Source organism: Megachile rotundata, chromosome 7 (genome assembly GCF_050947335.1).
Source record: "Megachile rotundata isolate GNS110a chromosome 7, iyMegRotu1, whole genome shotgun sequence".
In the NCBI taxonomy this organism is placed as follows: domain Eukaryota; kingdom Metazoa; phylum Arthropoda; class Insecta; order Hymenoptera; family Megachilidae; genus Megachile; species Megachile rotundata.
The window spans coordinates 11,075,851-11,088,255 of record NC_134989.1 but is presented as its reverse complement, the minus strand read 5'-3'; the positions used below and the strand labels follow the sequence as shown (position 1 = coordinate 11,088,255).

Genomic DNA, 12,405 nt, shown 5'->3' with positions numbered 1-12,405 from the left:
CTTCATCGTTTATCGGGTAGGTTTCTAATTTATGGAAACCTTTCAGAATTCCATGATTTGGATTTTTAATTTGTTTGGAGATTTGGAGATTTGGGAATCTAGGGATTTGGGGATCTGGGGAATTGGAAATCTAGAGAATTTGGGTAACTAGGGATTTGGAAATCTAGGGAATTTGGAATCTAAGGAATTGGGAATCTAGAGGGTTTGGAATCTAGAGAACTTGGGAACTAGGGAATTTGGGATCTAGGGAATTGGGAATTTAGGGAATTGGGAATCTAGGGAATTGGGAATCTAGAGAATTGGGAACCTAGAGAATTGGGAATCTAAGGAATTGGGAATCTAGGGAGTTTGGGACCTAGAAAACTTGGGAACTAGGGAATTTGGGATCTAGGAAATTGGGAATCTAGGGGATTTGGGATCTAGAGAACTTGGAAATCTAGGGAATTGGGAATTTAGAGAATTAGGAAACTAGGGAATTGGGAACCTAGAGAATTGGGAACCTAGAAAATTGGGAATCTAAGGAATTCAGAATCTAGGGAGTTTCGGACCTAGAGAACTTGGGAATTAGGGAATTTGGGATCTAGGGAGTTGGGAACCTAGGGAACTGGGAATCTAGGGGATTCGGGATCTAGAGAACTTGGGTATTAGGGAATTTGGGATCTAGGGAATTGGGAATCTAGGGAACTTGGGAACCTAGGTAACTTGGGAACTAGGGGATTTGGGATCTAGAAAACTCGGGAACTAGGGAATTTGGGATCTAGGGAATTGAGAATCTACGGAATTAGGAATCTAGGAAATTGGGAATTGGGAATCTAGAGAAATAGGAATCTAAGGAATTTTTTAATTTGGAATTGGGAATTTTAGAAATTTGTAGATCTAAGAATTTAGAAATCCAGAAATAAATTTAAAGACCTAAGAATTCATAAAATTTTATAACCGTGTAAAATAAAAATGTTTAACTAACAATTCCGTTTAAGATTGGTACCGATACTATCGGAATTCACATTTCTCCCAATTTACTCTAATAAAAAAGTTACGTCTACACGTATTCTTAGAATCCATTCATTCAATAAAGGCCTTCGTGTGTTTACAAGATCGGACATTTCTATTCTTAACACATGAAAGATACCAAGATAAAGAACCAGAAATACAATACTACTCATAAGGAGATGCAAATATTTTCGAACCGTTATCACATCGGTCGAATAATTAAAATGCAAACGAGATTAGCGACGTAACGGAGGGCAAAGTTGAAACGACATGAAAATGAAATTGAAAAAGTAACAGAGTGTAAAAAAAACTGTTCTTTATCTTGGTGAATAGTAATGCGTTCATTCGCGAGCGCAAACAAACGAGCGTAATTGAATTTTATCAAGTGTAGATAATGCCGGTAGAAGTCTGCCGTAATTTGCAATTCAATGAACAGTATTTTTTCATAGTTCGGCGTCATGTTTCGCGTAAATTCACTATTACCGGTGCGTGATTACGATCGACAGAAACGCGATATTACAGCGCTTATTCTTATCGGTATTTATCGATGTAATTGGATGTACGTGTTTGTTCCGAACTATCAAACAAGAATTATTGTTGACACGGAGTATTGATTCATTCGGAGTATATGTGTTTTATCGAGCAGTTTGTTTTTATCCAGTTTACTAAATATGTAACATTGTTGTACGATGAGAGTCATATCGAAACCTAATGGGAACATTCTTACTCGTGTGTGTTTATAGTGAAGCCACAACGTTGCACATATCAGGTGTCAATATACACAATACAATAATACATGTACATATGTATGTACATTTACATAATACATTGTACATATGAATATGTGTATGTGCATTTACATAATACATTGCACATATGAATATGTGTATATATACATATTTGTATGTGTATCTGTATGTAAATGTGTATGCATATGTGTATGTATATCTGCATGCATATGTGTATAGATATGTGTATGTATATCTGCATGCATATGTGTATACATATGTGTATGTATATCTGCATGCATATGTGTATACATATGTGTATGTATATCTGCATACATATGTGTATACATATGTATATGTATATCTGTATGCATATGTGTAAACATATGTGTATGTATATCTGTATGTTTATGTATGTAAATATGTATATGAATATGAATATGAATATGTATTTTTGTGTATGTGAATATGTATGTAAATATGTATATGAATATGTATGTGAATATGAATATGAATATGTATGTTTATGTATGTGAATATGTATATGAAAATGTAAATTTATGTATGTGAATATGTATATAAATATGTATGTATGTTTATGTATGTTTATGCATGTGTATGTGCATATATACGTGCATATGTGGACCCTGATCTCGGACGCACCACGTGTGTCATATATTAAGCAATGTAACGTATGACGCATCACGTGCGTCTTCAAAATAACAGCATATAGAAGTGAAATATAAATAGAAAGCAGAGTGTAAGAATTAAAGTGTGAAAAAATCTGAAAGTTCCAAAATCTAAACGTCTGAAAATGTCAAACTCCTCAAATGTAAAAAACCCTAAGTATAAAATTAGATGTCCTCAAAATTTGCTCGAAATAAAAGTTCCAAAATAAAAAAATCTGAAAGTCTAAAACTCCCAAAGTCTGAAATCAGCGAAGTCCCAAGGTTCCCAAGGCTAACAAGCTACGTCTGAAGTTCCGGAGTTCCAGAGTTTAAGTAGCGCGTGTCACGGACTATTCAGACCGATCCTTGACATCCATAACGAAGCACAGCGCAGAAACGCGATCATAAAACAACCTAAAAACTCGCAATTATAAACACAATTTATCGACCACGTATCTGAATCATCGCACAATACTTTCAACCTGTAATCCTTAGACACCCTTCTTCCCTCGCGCTTATTTCTCCCTTTTCCGCCCTTATGAAAGCGTAAGCTGGAGTTCAAGCTTCTCACGAATTCGAAACGCAACAGGCGTGCGAGCTGAGGGTGCGAAAGAGGGTGGACAAAAATCGAAAAGTACGGTCGCGTGGCCGACGGCTCCGAAACGGGGTCATCGTGTGTACGCGAGCAAAGACGACGTCGTTGAACAATCGAGGATGTCCCAGTTTCGTGGCACCGGGGTCGTTGTACTCGGCGTCAGTCAGCGCGAGCGCACTGCACACACCGCGAGAGTTTCGATTTCGCGATCGCGCGCATCCGGGATACGTAATTCCCCGTGCACTCGTAAGAAACAGAATCGCGGAACGAAGATCGGGCCGAAATTCCAAATGCGAGCTCAAAAGTTAATACAGTTCCTCTCACCCCCTGTTACAGAGTTGGGTAATTAGCGACTCGATTTCCCGACAATTTCGTTTGGGAGAAAGCATTTTGTCGAATACGGTATCGTGAATTAATGTCAACGTTGGGGGCTGTACAGGTTCATCGACGACGCACCGTGTGCGTCATAGGGATAGTAACAAGGGACAGTAAAATTGTTCAAGATTATGTGCAATGATTGAGATTAATCTTATTTGAAATTGAAATAGAAAAATGATTCTGCAGATGGTGTTGATCTTGACCTCGGACGCACCTGGTGTGTCATATGTAATGTAGAGAACGACGCACCATGTGCGTCTTTGAAATAACAGCATAGACAGTGAAATATTAACAGAAAGTTGAGTGTACGAATTTAAGTTAATATTCTTTTGCAATTGCAATAGGAAATTACCCTGACTGTGATGTTACAAGTAGACCATTGCTTGAGACGCATCTGGTGCGTCATTCATTAATAATTTAAGGATTCCTTAAAAACTGAAATATTTAATAAAAGACGTTGTAAGCACTAAAATTGATATTCTTCTGAAGTTATATATCTTCAGGTACACCCAGTATGTCATTTAACAGCGAAATTTAACTGACACACCATGTGCGTCATCCACTGACGCACCACATGCGTCTTTGAAACAATAGCTCAGAAAAATAAAACGACCGATAAAAAGTAGTATGTAAAGATAAATACTGATGTTTAATGAAGACTATAATAGAAAATTGATAGTGGAGAAAGTATGAGCAATATTGTTGTTTCATTGACGCACCTGGTGCGTCCTATACTGATACAGGTGGTGACAATATGCTAAAAAATTGACGACAATATATTTAAATATACAATCATTGCTTTTATTGAATATTATACGTTATCTCTATCACGAACACGAATCGTGTTTTATTATATTAGATAACAAATAAATGCGATTCGATTTAAAGCAACAGATTACAATACTGGTTGTTCAAGTTTTTAAAATGAAACTTTGACAATAAAGTATATATGAAATAATTGGATATACTAGGAAGTAATGATATATAATATCGTAGTCTTAATTTATAAACATGATATATTATAGAAGTGTACGAAAAGGAAAAACTCTGAGTTTTAAGACGTTTTGCATATTTCAATTCCATCTGTTATTGCTCTGTGGTTTTGAAGAATTATTCATAAAAGAATAACTGTTACGTAACAGACGATTTCGTAATTTCGAAGAAGCTGTACAAATTACTTCCTTGAATCGTTTTACGTCATTTTTAATAGGATATAGAAAAAATAAAGGATTAAGCTTGTGTACATTGAAAATAAACGAGGAGGAACTTTTTCTGAGTTTTATTGATCACTAAATTACTGTATTTTTTAATTCTTACTTTACCAAATATTCTACACTTGCAAATTTTCATGTCAACAAATTTTTATATAAATTACCAAAACTTCAAACTTTCAAATTTGTTCATTTTTCAAATTTGAAATTTCTATTTCTTTTATATTTCCAGAATTCACTTTCAACTTCCCTAAGTTTATACATTACCAAATCTTAAAACCTCAAACTTTCAAATTTGTTCATTTTTCAAATTTGAAATTTCTATTTCTTTTATATTTCCAGATTTCACTTTCAACTTCCCTAAATTTATAAATTACCAAATCTTAAAACCTCAAACTTTCGAATTTGTTCATTTTTCAAATTTGAAATTTTTATTTCTTTTATATTTCCAGATTTCACTTTCAACATCCCTAAATTTATAAATTACCAAATCTTAAAACCTCAAACTTTCAAATTTGTTCATTTTTCAAATTTGAAATTTCTATTTCTTTTATATTTCCAAATTTCACTTTCAACTTCCCTAATTTTATAAATTACCAAATTGAAATTTCTTCAAATTTGTAAATTCTCTAATTTAAAATTCCTAAAACTTCTAAATCTTCAAATTCGAAATTTTTGTGCTCTAAAATTTCTAAACCTTACAATCTTCATCTAAACTAAACTTTCAATCTTCACCTTCCAAATATCTGAAATTCTGAAACGCACTTGCACTGATCACAGTTCTGTTACTTTTACGCATCTCCGTGATTCTCTGACGTAACAGAACACAACACAAGACAGAATACAATGGGTACGAAAAAGAAACTTTGACGACAAGAAAGAGTAACGAGGAGGGATCGACACGAAACCGTGTCAGTGAAATAATTGTGCCCTGAGAAAAAAAGCAATGGGAAGTCACCGACAGTCTTCCATTTTCATTCATCTCTAACCTAAATATACTATTAACCACATCGTACTATCTTTGAAAATGAACAAATTTATAAACAATTTCCATTAATTGCTACCACTTAAGTCGATCAAAAAATGTATCTTTCTAATAAAAATTGACATACCTACAATATTTTTGAATCCACCTTGAAACTTAAAAAAAAAAACTGCAAATGTCTCTTATTTTCGTACCCATATTTTATACATACAATCCTTAACACGTTTATCATTTAATATTTGTTAAATCTGCATTTTTTTTCAATTCTCAGAAACTTGAAAAAAGAAACCATGCACGAGGTACTAATTGACGTCAACAACAATATAACGATACAAAATAAAATGATCGATAAGTGATAAGAGGTTATTTATGTTAAAAATCTGATAACCGCAATTTTAAAAAATAATAACAAAGCTGTCAAAAGATTTTCCGTGACACTTGAAAATTTACTGATACGTATTTTAAATATAATAAATTTGATGCACGTGTAAACTCCGTAAAATGAGACTCCTAAAAAAATTGCTATTGACAAATAAAAAATAATTCAACATAATAGAAATGCAAACAGTAAACAGTGTTACGTTAATCGACTATCTACGTAACAAAGTGAAAACCCAGTGAATCCTTGAATCTACCTGTCCTTCAACTTCCACTATCAAGCAGCGTATGCAAATTGCACAAGAACAATCCCTGGTGTTAGATGCACAAGATTTGCATGCATGATCCAGTGATCAGTGATCCAGACGTTTACTGGCCATTGATCTTCGGTCAAACCATTCGAATGCAAATTGAGTTGTATACGGTTTATCCTTCCATAAGCTTTCACTATATTTAGTATCATTAATCTAATTTTTTCATATTGGCGCACAGTTTCTTTCGTATCGATCAAATACGGTAACTTTTTTTTATTTTCATCCGCTGACTGTACGGTGAAGAAATATAACGTGATTTATGTGCGCTAGGTCTTCAATTTCCATTTATTTATTTTTTATCGAGGTTACGTGTACGTTAATTCTAGTTATTATCACATATTCAATTTTCATATGCTTGCTGCATATTCTGAATTACTAGATTTTTAGATTTTTAGATATCTAATACTACTAGATTTCTATTTTCCTATAGTCTGATTTCCACAGAATCCTATTTCCCTAGATCACAATATACCTAGTTCCAAATATCCCTAGATTCAAATATTCCTAGTTCCAAATATTCCAAGCTCCAAATATTCCTAGTTCCAAATATCCCTAGTACCAAATATCCCAAGTTCCAAATATTCCTAGTTCCAAATATCCTAAGCTCCAAATATTCCTAGTTCCAAATATCCCAAATTCCAAATATTCCTAGTTCCAAATATCCCTAGATACAAATATCTCTAGGGTGAAATATCCTAAGTTCCAAATATCCCTAGTTCCAAATATCCCAAGTTCCAAATATCCCTAGTTCCAAATATCCCAAGTTCCAAATATCCCTAGATCCAAATATCCCAAGTTCCAAATATCCCTAAATACAAATATCCCAAGTTCCAAATATCCCTAGATCCAAATATCCAAAGTTCCAAATATCTCAAGTTCCAAATATTCCTAGTTCCAAATATCCCTAGATACAAATATCTCTAGGGTGAAATATCCTAAGTTCCAAATATCCTAAGTTCCAAATATACCTAGATCCAAATATCCCAAGTTCCAAATATCCCAAGTTCCAAATATCCCTAGATCCAAATATCCCAAGTTCCAAATATTCCTAAATACAAATATCCCAAGTTCCACATATTCCTAGATCCAAACATCCCAAGTACCAAATATCCCTAGATCCAAATATCTCTAAGGCTAAATATCCCAAGTTCCAAATATCCCTAAACTCCATATTTCCCTAGATCCGAATATCGCTAGAATTCATATTTTCCTAAATTCCAATATCCCTAGATCCGCATTTGACTATATTCCAACATCCCTATATTCTATTTCCCAAAATCCAAATATCTCTAGATTCTTATTTCCCTAGACTATAACATCCCTAGATTACATCATCCTTAGTTCGTTATTTCCCTAGATCCCAAACCAACAAATTTGCATAAACCCCACTAGTTTCTTATTTCCCTAAATCCCGAATTAAAATATTCGTATACCCCTAGATCCATATAACCCTAGATTTCTGTACTCCTAAATTTCATATAGTAAATGTGGCAAGGACTTTTGAGATTAGACAATCTACTGAAATGTTAAATTTTCGTATGTTGGAGTTGAGATCGAAATTTGAAGTTTGTAACCTTGATTAAGGAATTAGAAAAGATGTGTTCTACCTTTCAGGCGCCGGACGATCAGCTGATCGTTAAATTAGCAATTATGTGGCGCCGAGGCTCCACGATGTCACCGGCATCGCGACGCTTCCTCGCATCTCGGCGCGTCGAAACGCGAGAGCGTCGACTACGCACGATTTACTCTAGTGATGAGCCGCTGGTAATATAAATTGCTAAGTTGTTTATCTCCTCTACCGAGCCCGAAATAGAACTACATTTGTTCCATAACTCGAACTTGCTTCTGTAACCGGCGTCGTTCTGTAACTCGCGTCAAAGGTTCTTTGTTCATACATTTAAATGTTTTGAAAAAATTGTTGAGATTCAATGCTTAAGATTTTTGTGAGGTTCAGATTTTTAAATTTGAATATTTGGGAGAATTGTAAGTCTGAGTATTTGAAAGGCGTCAAAATATGAACTTATCAAAAACGAAGTTCAAATATTTGATAGACAAAGCTCAAATATTTGAGACAAGAGCAAATGTTTGAAAGATAAAGTCTGAATTACAGAAATTCAATTGTTCTGATTTCAAACTTCAAAAGCTACGAACAGTCCCAAGTTCGAAAATTTAGAATTATTTCAAAGTTCGATCACTTTGAAGGATTCTCATTTTTGATAGTTTGAAAAATAGCCGTATTATGTTTGAACAACCTAAATATATCTTTCGCGAGAGAAGAAAAGTTGCAAAAAAGGAGTATATTATAGAGAAAACATCTCGACCTTGCAGATTATGGAAGCTAAAAGCCAAACTCTGACTTTATGGGCGAATTTTGCAGGTGGATATGCAAATAAGCTGTCTCGACGCTCGTTCTCGAACCCCGAAATGCTTGTCGACGGATCTGGGTCAAAATCTACAAGTGGTTGCGCCGCCCACGAAACTTAATCTTCCCTAGAATCCAATGAAACGTTCTTTCCCTTTCGTGAAATACTAGGTAGGGTCAATTGCTGCTGACAGGTTGGGAAGTTCAAGGATTTGGTGATTTAGAGATTTAGGGATGTGGGGATTTGACAATTTGAAGACTTACAGATTTGGGGATTCTGAGATTTGAGGATATGGAGATCTGAGGATTTGGAGATTTGAGGATTTGGAGATTTGAGGATTTAGAGATTTGAGGATTTGGAGATTTGGAGATTTGGGGGTTCTGAGATTTGGATATTTGAGAATTTGAAGACCAAGAGACTTGGGGGTTTCAAGATTTGGGAGATTTGGAGATTTTGGGATTTGGGGGTTTGGGGAATTCGAGATTTGGGAATTTGAGGAGTTGGGATTTGGGGGTTTGGGGAATTCGAGATTTGGGAATTTGAGGAGTTGGGAATTTGGGGATTTGGAAATTTGAGGAGTTGGGAATTTGGAGAGTTGGGAATTTGGGGATTTGGAAATTTGAGAAGTTGGGAATTTGGAGAGTTGGGAATTTGGAGAGTTGGGAATTTGGAGAGTTGGGAATTTGAAGAGTTGGGAATTTGGTGAGTGGGGAATTTGGAGAGTTGGGAATTTGGAGAGTTGGGAATTTGGGGATTTGGAAATTTGAGGAGTTGGGAATTTGGAGAGTTGGGAATTTGGAGAGTTGGGAATTTGGAGAGTTGGAAATTTGGAGAGTTGGGAATTTGGAGAGTTGGGAATTTGGAGAGTGGGGAATTTGGAGAGTTGGGAATTTGGAGAGTTGGGAATTTGGGGATTTGGAAATTTGAGGAGTTGGGAATTTGGAGAGTTGGGAATTTGAGGATTTGGAAATTTGAGGAGTTGGGAATTTGGAGAGTTGGGAATTCGTAGAGTTGCGAATTTATAAAGTTGAGAATTTGAGAAGCTAGGAATTTGAAGATTTGGAAATTTAGAGATTTGGGAATTTGGAGATTTGGGGATTTAGAGATTTGGCAATTTAGGAATGTAAAGATTTAGAGATTTTGAAATTTTGGAATTTGGAGATTTAGAGATTTGGAAGTGTAGAGATTTGAATATTCAAAAACTTGAAAATATAGAAATTTAAAAAAGTAGAAAGTTACAACCTTACAGATTCTAAAATCCATGTATTTGAACCTGTCTACAGAGATCTGAGATTTGAAATCATACAGACCCCTGCTTATAAAGATTTAAGAATGTACTACTTTAAAAGTATAGAAACTTGCAATTCTGTAAATTTAAAAACTTAAAAACTTGAAAATGTATACAGTTCAGATTAGTCATTCTTTATATACTCTTCAAGCTACATAATCGGACGTCAGCTTAAAATTTCAAGCATTTGAATATTACGTAATAGCAAAGAGCTTTGCCAAGACGGCCGCTTTCGATTCTCCCCTCTCACACATATATCCGATAATCACGTGATACTGACGCACGAAAAGAATGCGATACTCATTCGATTGATTTTATGTTACTTGCATTATATACTCCTAATCGATCAATTTTCTTCTTTATTTTACATTTTTTATCATCTGATATAATGACATCACGCGTGATATTTCGTGTAATTATTTTCGAGTGCGTTTTTATTTTCAGCTGCGATTTGATTAGATACTGTTATGCAGTTATCTTAGATCTTTAATTTTAAATTCGCAAATTTTCGAATTTATACATTTTTTCATTTTTAAATTGTTATATTACCCAATTATCAAGTGTTCAAATCCTTGCTCAAAATATTAAAGAGAGAAGGATTACAAAATATTAAAGAGAGAAGAGAAATTGAGGATTACGAATGGCCAATAAAAGTTTCTTTTTACAAAGATCAATAAATTGTATACGTACATGTATACACGGTGTTCGATGTACCAATACCGATTTATCGCATGACTGAACTGTCTCCGATAGCAAAACCAATCGAACAATTGTTGATCGAGCACTTTTTTCCTTTGTCACGATGATAACGTGTTAATATTGCTGTGAATATACATTTCACGTTGAACTGTCTGACACGCGACGACCCACTCTACTGAAATATTGGACCCAAGACCTTGTGCTAGTCTGCGATAAATTTATTAATTTTTTTCTAACATTGCGTGTATATGTGATCTAATATTCTATATAGCCATTTGAAAGAATTTTTACGACATTTAATTAACGTCCTATTGTCACTGATGAAAACATTTAAGTGATTTGATGATATAAATAAAAGCTGAGACTAAAAATGCGTTTCTGTATACAAAAGTGTGCTATCACATTTATAGCTTTCCATATTTTACTCAACACGAGATATAAAAGGATCTATAAAATTTAATACTACAAGATTGGACAAGTTAAGTGATATTAAACGATCAAATTATGAATACTGGTTCTTTTTACTGAACAGCTATCTTATCGGTAATAAAAGTTGTTTGTGTAATTAGTCTCGGTTGCGCAACAGAAGTTAATTATTCAATGGTCATTCTTAAAGTACACGCAATCACAATTTCTATAAACTCTACTAAGAAAAATATTAAAATGTATAAAACTGAATAATGCTGCACAGCAAAAGTTGAGAACTAAAAATAAAGACGTTCGTTAAAATATAACGACGGATGATCCGCTAGGTTAAATCGTTTTAAAAATACCAGCTTCATGAGCACATTACCATAGTAATTAAGTTCTGCGATAAACGTAATGCCGGTCGACGTTGTCACTGACGTGAAACGCTTACGCGTTGATTGAACGTTGCTTATTAAAGTACACAAGGATTCACCGACGTCGAGACTTCCATCTAGTGAACACGGCGAATAAACGGAGCAAATACAGTTATCGAAACAATATTTGCGTTCAAACCTCTCGTCAAATCTTGTGTTTGATATTTTTATGGAAAATAATACGATTCAGCTACGTGTGAAAGCGAGAACTGCTAATTCGATATGTTGCAATATAACGCGAGAGAACATAATGCGGGTAATGATACGATTCGTGGTGATATAACGCGTGGAAGTTTTATATATTGTCATGGAATGTGCAGTATAGTCCGACAGGAGATAATTCGTTATATTGCAATATAACGCGAGGAGACGTAAAGAGTAGTTTTACAAATTGTTGTAACGCATAGTGTTGCTACGCATTGATATACAATGCGTGGGAGGTCAACAGGTGATAATTTGTAATATTGCAATATAGCGCGAGGAGACGTAAAGAGTAGTTTTAAAACTTGTTGTAACGCGTAGTGTTGCTACACATTGATATACAATGCGTGGGAAGTTAACAGGTGATAATTTGTTATATTGCAATATAGCGCGAGGAGACGTAAAGAGTAGTTTTAAAACTTGTTGTAACGCGTAGTGTTGCTACACATTGATATACAATGCGTGGGAGGTTAACAGGTGATAATTTGTAATATTGCAATATAGCGCGAGGAGACGTAAATAGTAGTTTTACAAACTGTTGTAACGCGTAGTGTTGCTACACATTGATATACAATGCGTGGGAGGTTAACAGGTGATAATTTGATATATTGCAATATAGCGCGAGGTAATATAACGAGTAGTTTTCTAGGTTTTAATAACGTGTGGTATTGCTACACATTGATATACAATGCGTGGAAGGTCGACAAGTGATAATTTGCTATATTGCAATATAACGCGAGGCGATATAACGAGTAGTTTTCCTAC

The 12,405-nt window shown here is 34.6% G+C and overlaps 1 protein-coding gene across 2 annotated transcripts in view; it reads right to left on the bottom strand.

The window, feature by feature from the left end:
- Positions 1-12,405, bottom strand: part of LOC100876177 (terminal nucleotidyltransferase 5C) — a 150,869-nt gene that overhangs the window by 26,493 nt on the left and 111,971 nt on the right. The window lies entirely within an intron of this gene.